This window comes from Ranitomeya variabilis, chromosome 2 (genome assembly GCF_051348905.1).
Source record: "Ranitomeya variabilis isolate aRanVar5 chromosome 2, aRanVar5.hap1, whole genome shotgun sequence".
NCBI classification, from domain to species: Eukaryota; Metazoa; Chordata; class Amphibia; order Anura; family Dendrobatidae; genus Ranitomeya; species Ranitomeya variabilis.
This window is the reverse complement of record NC_135233.1, coordinates 543,881,357-543,894,606: the sequence shown is the minus strand read 5'-3', so window position 1 is coordinate 543,894,606 and position 13,250 is coordinate 543,881,357.

The window sequence follows — 13,250 nt, the reverse complement described above, 5'->3', positions numbered from 1 at the left end:
TGGTAATTTCAAAATGGAATGTAAAGTTTTCCCTGAAATGTTAAAGGCTGCTGTGCCAGTGAAGGCTGAGAGTAGGACAGTAGGCATGGAAATATCAGTTTCCTCAGAAATCCTGGGAAGCCTCTGAAGTATCTTTGATGCCTCTAAATAGACACATTTAATGAGGTGTGATTTACCAGTACCAGCTCCACCAGTCACAAATAGAAAAAACTGTTCTGGATTTTCTCCGCACACACGTCTTACGCACCATTTACGTATTGTATAGAAAATGGATGCCTGACTTTGATTCAGATTCTGATACATCTGTTTCATCACAGCAGGGTTTGCAACAGGTCCTTCAAATGTTGCTGCTGTGGTACATTTCTTTTTGGGACTTTTACTGTATTCAGGAACATCATCTAATTCGTTCAGTTCCTCTGGGTTTATCTCCTCACGCTCTGAAATACACTCAAGTCTAATAAGTTCAGACTCTGGAGCAAGTGTCGCCCATGCATCCTCCATCGGTCCATTTTTTTCAAGCTCTTCAATGGCCTTTTCGACTGTTTTACTGTATTTTTCGTACGGTGCCCTATTTTTTTTGACAATCGAAGACACACTCTGAACACAGTTACTTCCAGGAAGCTGTACAGTTCCACAAGCTAAGAAAGATCCGTATGATGGGAAATCTTTTGGTTTGAGCTGTGTAGGTGAGCGGTAGGGTAGGTACAGTTTTAGTACTGTGGCATACAATTTCTCAGGAGAATTTTTCTGGGAAAATCGAGCATATCTAATGACAGCAGGTTTTCCTTGTGTTCGTTTTTGAATGGATCCAATACCATTTAGAAGGGACAGGACATTTCTGCTTTTTCTCTGCCTACCATAGACTACTCTATAAGTGGAAGCGAATTCTGCCATGCACATGTTTTCAAACTCTGGTGTGTCTGGCCTGTTTTGATATTTTTCTGTTATTCCTGACATCCAAACATTTTCTGATTCTGGACTTTTATCATTTAAGGACCTCAAAGGCAAACTCATTTTTAAGGCATTGTCATCAGTGGGTATGAATACAACAAGACGAGAACAGGATTTAAGTTTCAGACTGCATACACGGGCAACGGCTTCTTGAATACTGACCTCTCGATTTTTAGAATAGGCCTGCATAATCTGTTTCATTTCATCACGATCAGATATGTTAGCGTGTCTTGTGTCGGCAACAATTCTTTTAAGGTAATCACTCATCTCATGTTCACCTTTTGAAATGTACGATAAAATATACATTATACAAGAGTGTGGATTTAATATATACTGAATATCGATATTTGCATTCCATGCTCTTAACAAATGCTTGTTATAATTATTTACCCAGGCATCCTTTGGCTGTCGTTTCATCATTAGCGCACTAGAACTGTTTAGGAAACTTATACAACACTTGTATTCCTCATGACTTAATTTGCATTGTGCAAGTAATTGGGACATACTTGCAGATGAAGCCTCAGGTTTATGCAGTAAATCCCAAAGGGGTTTAAGTCTCCTTTTTGCTTTTTCAAGGGACATGACAGATGGATCACTGTCTGAATCAGCTGCTTGTTCTTCACTGGTCTGTGCTGGAACAGGTCTCGTTATATAAGTATGTTCTACTGGTGGCTTTGGAAATCCAAATCTACAATGTTTTTTCCCTTTCTTACATGACTTTGAATGTGTTTTGCTATGAGTTTGTACTTCAGTTACAATTTTGTAAAGATCTGGGTCTGCATTAGGATCCAGTAGCTGACATGTTATGTATCTATCCACAAATTCACACACTTTTTTATCGGGATCTTTCTCAAATTCAGGTGCATCTTTACACCAAGCCAAAAGATGTATATGTGGAGATCCTCTAGCTTGGTATTCCACTCGATAAAAGTAGTCAATGACCTCTCCAATAGGCTGTGCGGGTGACAAGAGTAGATGTCTTAGTAGTGCTTCTACTCTTTTTTCAAAAATACGCATAGTTGTTACAGGGTTACTACGTAAAACTTCACATTTTGAGGCCCAGTCCATCTCAGAAAAATTAACTTGCTCATTTTGCTGCGCCTTTATTATTTGAATGACTTCTGGCCATCTCATTTCTGCAGCACTAAATGTGCAGAAGAAAGTTGGAGTTCCCAACTGACGAAGCATAGCAAAAAGATCTCTCAAGGTTTTCTCCCAATAAGCTGGAGTGCCTCTCAATGGCTGCATAAATCTAGTTGCATCTTTATTCCTTACTAGTCTTTCAACTTCGTTCTTATCTTTCAGCATTTGAACTGTGATTTTACGTCCATCTCTGGTCACAGGTTTTCCTTTCCAGAGCTGAATGGACATACTGGATGTTGCAAAATGCATTTCAGTGACAAACTGTGCAAAGAAAATATAATTTGAATCAATAGCAAAACGATTGTCGACAGAAAGGAGACGTGCATTAAAGTACCTGCTCGGAGTCAAATTCCTAATTCTGTTCATTTGATCTAAGGTGTTCATACCAGTCGGGAACTGAACTGGAAAAGCCATAGCCTCTAGTTTTGGTACTCTAAAAAAACTCACTGGCTTTTTTCCTTCTGATGGTGCAACACAAAAGATACCCTCACCAAATGCTATAAGCTCTTGGGCAATATCAGATGGCTGTAAACAACTATCAAAGTAGCAAGCGCCATTCTGTTCATTAGTTTCTTGATCCGAAGCATGCAAGTCCTCCTGATCAATGTTTTCTTCTGAGGGTTCTGGGAGTTGGCTATTGGGTCTTGCGTCTTCATTTACTGTAATGTCATCCCAATTGTCTGTTTCCATTAAATCAATTGCTTGTTGAATATCATCTCTAATTTCAGATATGTTTTCTATTATATCATCTTCATTTGTTAAGTCATGACATAGCTGATCAAAGTGACAGCTATCATGAATGATATCTATATTTTTGTATTCAGAATGTTCTTCTTTCAGTTTAAGCAGAGCAGTTAGTATTTTGCACATATTTAACGTTTGGAATTGGTAGTGTCCTTTGTAATTAAGTCGTCTTTTTAGCTTTACTTTTAACAACTGAGACTGACTAATGGGTCTCGGTAATGCATTGACTGTTGTCTCCACTTCTGATGGAACATATACAACAGAACCATGGATCGCTCTCTGTTGCCCTTTAGGGAGAGTGATTATTTTTGCAAATGGTATATATAGTGCTATTATGTGTCTTTCGAGTATGTTTAAGTCAGCAAGTTCAGCTGGAATTGGCGCCAGTTCTAACTTATTAAAAACCGCAATTGGAGGAACATTTCCTGTCATTAGGTTTTCGTGGCAGCTGTGGCAAATCCACTCTGTCATCCTTTCAGGTACTGCACATAGTTCTACATGTTGACAGCCATCACTACAAACATGAACATATTTCCCTGTAAGACAATGTGATACCATGGCTGTGTTTTTTTATATTTCTCACGTTTACACACTTTCACCTGTTTGGGGAACAGGGCTCTGTGACAGCTTGTGCAGATGTGAGTTGGTCCACTCTGTATTTCCATATGAACGGCGTCAATGGCTTGTTGCATTATAGCACTAACTCTGTCATCAGAATTTGATTTAACTGCTTTGATTTGTTGTCGAATTAGTTGAAGTTTAGACTGCTTATATTTTTGTTGTATCCTGAAAGCACATAACATTTTATGAAACATTCTGAAATAAGTTTCATTTTTGTATTTTTCTATAAAACGTTGCTTCCTATTCTGTTTGTTTTGAAGGTCTGATGCATGCTGTTGCATGTAGTTTTTCCGTTTTGTTTGAAATTCAGGGTAATTGAGATAACGTTTCTTCATGTATGCTATCCGTTTAAATCTGTAGTCTGCATCACAGGCATAACGTACATTTACATATGATTTTTTCCTCAGTCTGTAATCTGGATCATGGGCATAACGTACATTTACATATGATTTTTGGCTCAGTCTGTACTCTGGATCATGGGCATAATGTACATTTACATATGATTTTTTCCTCAGTCTGTAATCTGGATCATGAGCATAACGTACATTTACATATGATTTTTTCCTCAGTCTGTAATCTGGATCATGAGCATAACGTACATTTGCATATGATTTTTGCCTCAATCTGTACTCTGCATCCCTAGAATAATGCAACTTGACATATAATTGTTGCCTCATCCTGTAGTGCGCATCACGAGAATATCGATCTGTAATAAATGCTTTTTGTTTCATTCTAAAATGAGAATAATTTAAATACTTGTCTTTTTGGTTCTTTAACATGTTTGTCTTATTTTTTTCATAATAAATATGATTTCTCAATTTGATGACCTCTTTATGGTACATTTTCTTTTGTTTATTTGCTATTACTATTCTGCGTCTTCTATTTTTGTTACACTTTAGCATGTTTAATGTGTTTAAATTTGAAGTACCACATTCGTCGACTGGTGCATTCTTTTTGCTCACTGCAGATTGTATATTAGAAGAACTGTTTGCCTGCTGACTGTCCATTGTACAAATAAACATAACTGGCATAAACTCATAAATGCAGTCATCAGGTGTTTGTAGCAATGCATGAAATAAAAGCAGTCTTTCAATCATGTCATTCAGATATTCAAAAGTCACCATTACAGCAGTACCTGTGTCAGAGAACAAACCTTCAGGAGATCTACAGTGAGGATCGAAAAAACCAAAGTGGCCTAAACTATTGCAGAACACAGCAATAGTCAGACTGCTCATTGTGAGAAGTGCATATTTTATATCTGAACACAGACACTGTAATCTTTCAGAAAGTTCCAAAAAGTCTGGCGCACCATCAGGTCCCCGCTTCCTTAAATATCCATACTGTGAGGGAAATTTAATAACACTGTATGTATGCATATTGTAAACAACAGTGTCTGGAAGCTCATCATGAGCTAAAAAGTCATGCACAAACTTGCCATCAGTAATTAGCTTTTGCTTTGTGCTTGTATACAACAAGTCACCCTCTTTCAAAATATAATCAAGATCATTACTTGATAACTTTGAGTTCTCATTAAGGGCAATGAGAAAAATTAGGGAATTACATGTGCACTGTTTTTTTCTGGAAAATTCTGTATACCTGTAATCGGCCTGACTATGAGAAGCTTGTACAGAAGTAACGCTTTTGACCTGTTCTTTTTGTAATTCAGCAGCATCACACACAATTTCTAACTGCTTCTTCTCTTCTATGCTATGACCAAGTGGCAGCTTACCAGACTTTTCACAAGCAGAAATATTCATTCTTTGCAAGCGTTTTTTTTTAGCTTCAGATCGCTTCCCTTTGCGTGGCATTCTGTACAGTAATGATGATAATGCATCCCTTTAGCAACAGGTTTTCAGAAACAAAATGCTGTCAAATAACAGACATTAGGTTTACACTCTTCAATGATTGTGCAATCATTGTTCATTAGATCGGGGACATATTGTTCCATTTGTACATGGCCACAAACCTGGCACTGAACGATTTATCTCCAAAAGTTGTTAGTCATGCATAGACTGCAGGACAACACACGATTTTCAGTGAAAAATTATTCAGTGCCAGGTTTGTGGCCATGTACAAATGGAACAATATGTACAAGATTTCACTGCAATCATAGCTCTGAATTAATAATTATTTAATCATTATAATGATGATAGCACAATTATTTAGGCATGCAAGCCCAGCCTACAGGTGGGTTTAGACACTATGATATTAGGCAATGTTCACACTTGTCGGATTACTGACTGATTCTTCCGTCGGATTGGGCGCTGAAATTCTGCCGATAAATCTGATGCACTGCTTTTGGCATCGGATTTACCGGCGGAATTTAGGAGCGGGTTTTTTTACAATGCATTGCCCACATCGGAGCTCCGACACGGATCCGACGAGAACAACAACAACATGCAGCAGAATGAAAAATCCGTCCAAACGGACGAATCCGGTCAGAAAATTCCACTAGCAAGTGTGCACAGGGATTTGACTGTTTTACATTGCTGCCTATGGTTTAATTCGGATTAAGCCTACGGAACTGAAAAATCCTACTGAAAATTCCGACAGAAGAATCAGTCTGTAATCCGACAAGTGTGAACATGGCCTTAGACAAATCCATCACTAGCTATAGTGACTGTTGTGACCACACAACCAATAGTTCAGTTTTAGTGCTGCGACAATCACTAGCAGCCAAATAAGACCTAGCACACACTGTCTGACATGAGATCCAAAATCCAAAGTCAGATCCAATGTCAGATGCTACTGATGGCATCTAATTGTGCCCTATCCAATTTTGATGTTGGAGCCATTGATTCCTATGGATCAACATTCAATCTGACATTAAAGTCCGACAGGTCTGACCTTTAAAAATCAGATCAGACTGTCAGATGGTTGAATTGGATGCTAATTTAGTAAGCAATGGACCCATAGAGCTCAATAGGATCTGACATTGGATGTCCGATCTCAAATAGGACAGTGTATCCTACTTCTAATAGTCGTCCACTAAAACATTTGCGTCAGTGAAAATTTTGTTTGCCTCATTGGCTACACTACAATTTCATTGCAACAGTTGTGCAAATATCACTGAAAAGCAGACTGCAAATGACCTACAACTTTTGAGCAATTAATTGCTCACTGCCAGATATGTGGCTGTGTACAAAAGGAAAGATATTGTATCTGCACAAATTTGCTGCCGTTAACAACCAGAGACATACAATGATTGTATCGTGTAAACACACCCAAAGGAGAGCTTTACACAATGTATTGCTCATGATATTGTGCAGGTGATCGCTAGTGCCAGCTGTATGTGGCCGATATTTTTCCATTTGAATGCAGCCACAAACCTGACAGAGCAATCCATCACTAATTGATTGCAGATGCTCAGCAGATTTTAGATCGCAGTAACTTTCATTATCTCAAATGGAGTGAATTGTATTGGAATGTAATAGAATTGATTTTGCATTGCAGCAGTTGAAACAACCAACCAGACAAGCTGTTTTTAACGCTAGTGATCATCTCTAAGATTGAATGCAACAAACGTTGGGTCATGTAATCACACTAGCGACCATTACTAGCAATCACTACCAAATATACTATAGTGTGTAAAGCTCCCCTAAGAGTAAACCCCCATGGGCTTGTGTGATAGTCATGTGGCACTGTTGTAACATCACACGACCTTGTCACTTGACTATTAGATTACATTGTTCTACTGTGCTGCGATACTCACAGCAGAATAACACATTAGCACTTTTTTGACTTGCCGCCATTGTGGCAAGAAAAACATCCATCTCTTTAAGCCCATTAAAAACTATGAGCTGCAACTGCTAGGAAGATTTTATCACACAACAGTTATGCGAAAGTCTTACCCGTTTGTTTTAGTCCTATGGCTACATTTACATCTACATTATTGCATAGTTCAGTAAAACGCATTGTAACATCGTGCACTAAGTGGAGGTTTACACATGAGAATATCACTGTGAATGATCCCTGGCAGCCACAAACAGTCAAGGCTGCTAATCAGAGAGAGAAGTCATGGTTTGTGATTCCACTACACCCACGGCAATAAAAACACATTGCTCAGGTCTAGTGATATTACTAGAGTTGCTTTCAAATGGCACTATCAATTAGCTATAGTGAACATCAGAATGGACCACAATCTGCTACACATCAAGCAATTAATTCATAACTGGGTGCCAGAATTGCAGCCCACTTCTAACATAGTGATATTGTTCGTTAGCTCGTTGATGCCAGCCTCTAACAAACAATATTTCTAGAGATATCTGTGCATGTAACCCCCCATAACACTAACAAGAGGAACCATAGACTAAAATAATGTTAATCTGCTAGCACTTTTTATAAACAAGGATAAAAATACTGCATACATGAGTTGTCTTTCCACTTATAAAAAGCACAAGCAAATTAACGTAATTTTAGTACATGGTATCCTCTTGTCAGTGTTAGGGGAGGTTTACACACATGAACATCAGTATCAATGATATTGGCTGGCATCAGCCATCTAACAAGCAATATTACTACCTTTGAATGCAGCCACAAACTGGGTACTGAGCAATAAATCATACTTAACTGCTTATGCCTGGGAGATGGCAAGTCATTCACCTGTCACTAGCAACAGGCAAATACTGCATTTAAATACAATTCTAGCAATACTGCTAAAACCACAGCAATGTATTTATATTGCCACATTTTAGAAGAATTGCAACCATGGCTAATTGTTCAATAAGTTGCTATGATTACTAGTGAGTATCGCTGGGTCTAACCAAAGCGACCAACATACCAGCATATAGCCATGAGCGATGCTTGTCAACAATCGCTTATAGCAACATCACAGTATTTGACCCCCTTTAGTAATAGTTTCTATGTGTGTTACCAATTCATCCTGCTGCTAAAAAGCAGAGTAGGGTGGATCTGTCAAAATGTAGATGTGAATGAACCCTGAGGACCCATTTATTCACTTCAATGATTGTTTATTGATGGTTCATCACATCAGTGCTTGCTATTAAATTGGGGACATATTCCATTTGCACATGGCCACAAATCTGACATTGATTGTCCACAATTTCACTACAACCACAGATCTGCCGAACAATTGATGAACAATGATTGAAGAGTGTAAAGGGGTTCTCTGTTATGTTAGCTCTAGGGAGATGGTAACTGGACTGATTGCAAATCTGAACCTATCCAACACAACTAGAGGTAGCCGGTGAACGTGCCTAAAAAATTCCTAGACGTCTCGAGCCAGCCTGAGGAACTAGCTACCCCTAAAGAGAAAGAAAGACCTCGCTTGCCTCCAGAGAAATAATCCCCAAAGATATAGAAGCCCCCAACAAATATTAACGGTGAAATAAGAAGAAGGCACATACATAGGGATGAAATCAGATTCAGCAAAAGAGGCCCACTAGTACTAGAAAGCAGAAAATAGAGCAGGGGTCTATGCGATCAATAAAAAACCCTTACAAATATCCATCCTGAGATTTCAAGAACCCACGCACCAACTAACGGTGTGTGGGGAGAAACTCAGTCCACTAGAGCAACCAGCAAGTGAGGGAATCACATTTTAGCAAGCTGGACAAGAAAACATGATAAACACTGCTGATCAAAAAATGAGCAAACAAAACTTAGCTTGTCCTGGATGGACTGGGAGCAAGGTAGTCAGAAGGAATCTGAGTAGCACTGATTACATCAACAGCCGGCAACAAGTGAAAGAGAAACAGAGCTATATAGGAACCTCCCAGAGGATAACGAACCAGCTGATAGCCAGAGACCAGCAGGATAACAAACAAAGCCACCAGGGGGAGCCCAAAGCAAAAGTCACACCATACCACCAGTGACCACAAGAGGGAGCCTGAAAACAGAGTTCACAACAGTTCTCATACTGATCTGTTTTTTGGAGCAACTAAACTAAAAGACAGATGTATAGCGGCTAAAAAACATGGGCAAGTGTTTGCCAGAAATCTTGCACCAGAGAATCATGGCAAAAATCTGAACGCATTGTTTTCAACGGTAAGAATCACCTCAGAATAGCAAATATAAATAGCATTTTTGTGCGACAGGGATGTGTGATGCCACACTATATAGTCACGCAATAATTGTGCTCGTACATATATTTTAGCATTTAACAAAACCATTTTTCTGCTATTGATTTCAATGAAGCTTGAAAAAACGGAATGGCTTGAGTTTGCTTTAGATCCATTTTGTTTTAGCTTTATACACTTAAACATCTCTGCTGCAGCCTGTGCTGTTGTGTTACTCAAAAACTGAAATAAAAATGGATCTGAAGCAAACAGATGTTTTTTTGGTGCAGCCAAATGAAAAAAAACTGATCAGCATAACTGAAAAAAATTAATGTGTGAACACAACCTAATAGATAAATTCTGTCTGAAAAATCCTGTCAAAGTCAGGGCAAAGACACACGGGTGAATATTCCTGTCCAAATCTCGTACTGTGTGATGGGGCCTTAAGAGCCTATTCACACAAGTGCTTTTTCTGGCTGCGATTATCACCACCGAAAATTCATAGTAGGACTGCGCCCTAATTATTTCAATGGGGCCAGCAAAAAGACTGGTGGTAATCGCTGATTATAATGGTGGTAATGGTGGAGAAAATCAAAATGATAATTACCAGCAGCACTGGGCAAAAGTGGCCATGTGCATGAAGCCTAAGACCTTATTCACCCAGGCGATTTTCCCTAGCAATTATTGCTAGCGATTTTTCTAGTGAAAATCACTTTGAACAGAGACGATTTTTTCACTATGGTGTCCTATGACAGGAAAGCACTGCACTAAATTTTTAAATTTTAAATTGCTAGCAATTATTCTACCATAGGAGCCCATAGAAAAAAAAAATCACCTCTGTTCAAAGCAATTTTGCTAGCAATAATTGCCTGTGTGAATAAGGCCTAATCTAAAAATTCTATAAAACAGATGGTGGGTCAGAAATGGGTCTGTCACCATAGGTTAACAGAAAAAAAACAAAAAAATGCACCAGACAATAACAAAAGCCAATAAGTAAATGTATCATCTCTAATATATTAATTACATATAATTTTTCTAACCTGTTCACTGTAATATGCTAATTGAATTGATGATGATGTGTTCGGTTACACAGGCTGCAGCAAAGTTGAAGGTAAAAATGCTCCCGTTCAGCTTTTTCTGTGATAGGAAACCTATAACAGTAGTGGGAATATAGCAAAATAGAAAAATCCTCTCAGAACAATCCTACCAAATAACAGAGTAATGGAAAAATCCTGTCATAAAACAACTGGCGACTCCAAAATGTGTCTGTCACCATAAGTTACCAACAAATGTGAAAAAAAATGCACCAGACAATAACAAGAGCCAATAAGTAAATGTATGATCACTAATATATTAATTACATATAATTTTTCTAACCTGTTCAGTGTAGTATCACAATTGAATAGATGTTGAAGTGCTCCCTCACACAGGCTGAGGTAAAGTGAAAGTAAAAATCCTAGGTTGCATCACCGCAATCAACTTCAGCTGACCACACAGCTGATTGAAAAGAAAGCCAAAACATACACAATAGGCTTTCCCCCTCAATTAGATACAGTAGAACTGAGAGCAAGGAATTATCAAAATAGTGTTTTTTTCCAAAGCACTATAATAAATTAGCAGCGTTCAGATTACAAGATAGTGCTTTTCAAAGCACTATAATAACTAGACAATTACCTCACGGTACTAGCAGCTCTGAGGCGTTTTCCTCTCCCAGAGCGTTACCTCACAATATGGCCCACTCTGAGGCATTTGCCTCATCCAAAGATCTACTGTACATAACATAACATAACCAGTTATGAGGTGCTCACCTCTCCCAGAGGTTTACTTCACGATTCTCAAAAATCCTACAGAGAAGTAGACTACTCAGGGCGTGAGATATTCTGAGGTGTTCGCATCACTCAGTATTTTACCCCAGGATATGAGATATTCTGAGGTGTTTGCATCACTCAGGTGCCGATTTGGTGGGCGGGGTCACTCTGGGTCCAATTTTGTGGGCGGGGCAACTCTGGTGCTGGTTTGCAGGGTGGGGCACCTCCGGAGCTGATTTGGTGGGCGAGGCACCTTGGGGGTCCCTGAGGGTCAATTTGACTCTTGGAGGTCACTTTGACCTTTGGGGGTCCCCGGGGGTAAATTTTAACCTCGGGGGTCACTTTGACCCTTGGAGGTCCCCGGGGGTCAATTTGATCCTTAGGGGTCACTTTGTCCCTCGGGGTCCATGGTGGTCAATTTGATCATTGGGGGTCACTTTGGCACTCAAGAGTCCCTGGGGGTCACTTTGACCCTCGGGGGTCACTTTGACCCTCAGCTCCACGGGGATCAATTTGACCCTTGAGGGTCCCTTGGGGCCACTTTAACCCTTGGGGGTCAATATGACCCTGGGGGGTCACTTTCACCCTTGAGGGTCGCTGGGGGTCAATTTAAGCCTCGGGGGTGTCTGAGGGCCACTTTGACCCTCGGGGGTTTCTAGGGGTTACTTTGACCCTCGGGGGTCCATGGTGGTTATTTTGACCTTCGGGGGTCACTGACACTTGGTCAGGGGTTCCTGAGGGGCAATTGACTTCCAAAGGTCACTTTGACAATTGGGTTCCCCGAGGGTCACTGATCCTCAGGGGTCACTGACCCTTGGGGGTCGCTAAGGGTCACTTTGAGCCTCGGGGGTCCCTGGGGTTCAATTTGACCCTCAGGGGTCACTTTGAGTCTCGGGGGTCCCTGGGGGTCAATTTGATGCTCAGGGCCACTTTGACCCTTGGGGGGCCCAGGGGTCTATTTGACCTTCAGGGGTCACTTTGACCCTCAGGGGTCCAGGGGGTCACTTTGACCCTAGGGGGTCAATTTGACCCTTGTGGGTTACTTTGACCATCGGGGGTCCCTGGGGGTTAATTTGACCTTCAAGGGTTACTTTGACCCTCAGGGCCCGATTTGTTGGGTGGTGCCACTCTGGGTCCGATTTGGCGGGCGGCGCCACTCTGGGTCCGATTTGGCGGGTGGCGCCACTCTGGGTCCGATTTGGTGAGCGGGGCAATAATTATGATAAGACTACAGATAGTGCTTTGAAATTGTGCTGTGCTATCACTTTAAGAGCTGATATTATCTGGCAAAACTGTGCTGGTGTGGTCATGTACAGTTCGCAGGCGTTGGCATAGTAACTGGGCCTGACTGCGCATATCAATGAGCTAATCAGCCAGGTGGCAAGTGGCAGGTACATTTCAAATTGCCTCAGAAACCCGGCCATTATAACCTATGGGAAAATTTCCCTATTGAAATGCATTACAATGAGGGGAAAAAACATTTTCAAACGCAAATTGCGCCAAAACTACAAATCCGATCGACACGAAAAATACTTAGCACACCTCTTTGGGATGCTGGCTTCGAAATGACACCTCACTGGAGTCTGTGAGTGAAGCGGTTCGGGCCGTATTACGTGCGGACTGAATAATAATAAGAAGAACTAGATGGGTATTTCCTGAAGGAACTACAGATAGTGCTTTGGAATGGTGCCCGGGCTGCCCCTGCAAGACTTTCACACTTGGGTGCCCCTCAGGCGCTGGTTTGGTAGTTGTAGCCCCTCAGGGTTGAGGCCACTCTGGGTCCGATTTGGTGGGCCGGGTCACTCTGGGTCCGATTTGGTGGGCCGGGTCACTCTGGGTCCGATTTGGTGGCCCGGGTCACTCTGGGTCCGATTTGGTGGCCCGGGTCACTCTGGGTCCGACTTGGTGGCCCGGGTCACTCTGGGTCCGATTTGGTGGCCCGGGTCACTCTGGGTCCGATTTGGTG